We start from the raw sequence: 255 nt of genomic DNA on the forward strand, positions 1-255 counted from the left end.
TATCCGTAAGCGAGAATTTGAAAGAAACAGTCATCAAAGTAAATGGATAATTCCGGTGTTTAATGTATGTATGCAATGTTTTTCCTCTTTATATAATGGTATTTGAAAAAAAAAAAAAACTAATCATGGGAAGCTCAGTTCACGCTTTCATTTCCTCAAAGCATGTTATTAAAGAGCGCTTACAAGTAATTGATGATATTAAATTTTAACATTGACTTTTAAAATAGCAAATGTCTAATTGTACGTGATCTCATT

The sequence above is a fragment of the Penaeus monodon genome, chromosome 22 (assembly GCF_015228065.2).
Source record: "Penaeus monodon isolate SGIC_2016 chromosome 22, NSTDA_Pmon_1, whole genome shotgun sequence".
Classification (NCBI taxonomy): domain Eukaryota; kingdom Metazoa; phylum Arthropoda; class Malacostraca; order Decapoda; family Penaeidae; genus Penaeus; species Penaeus monodon.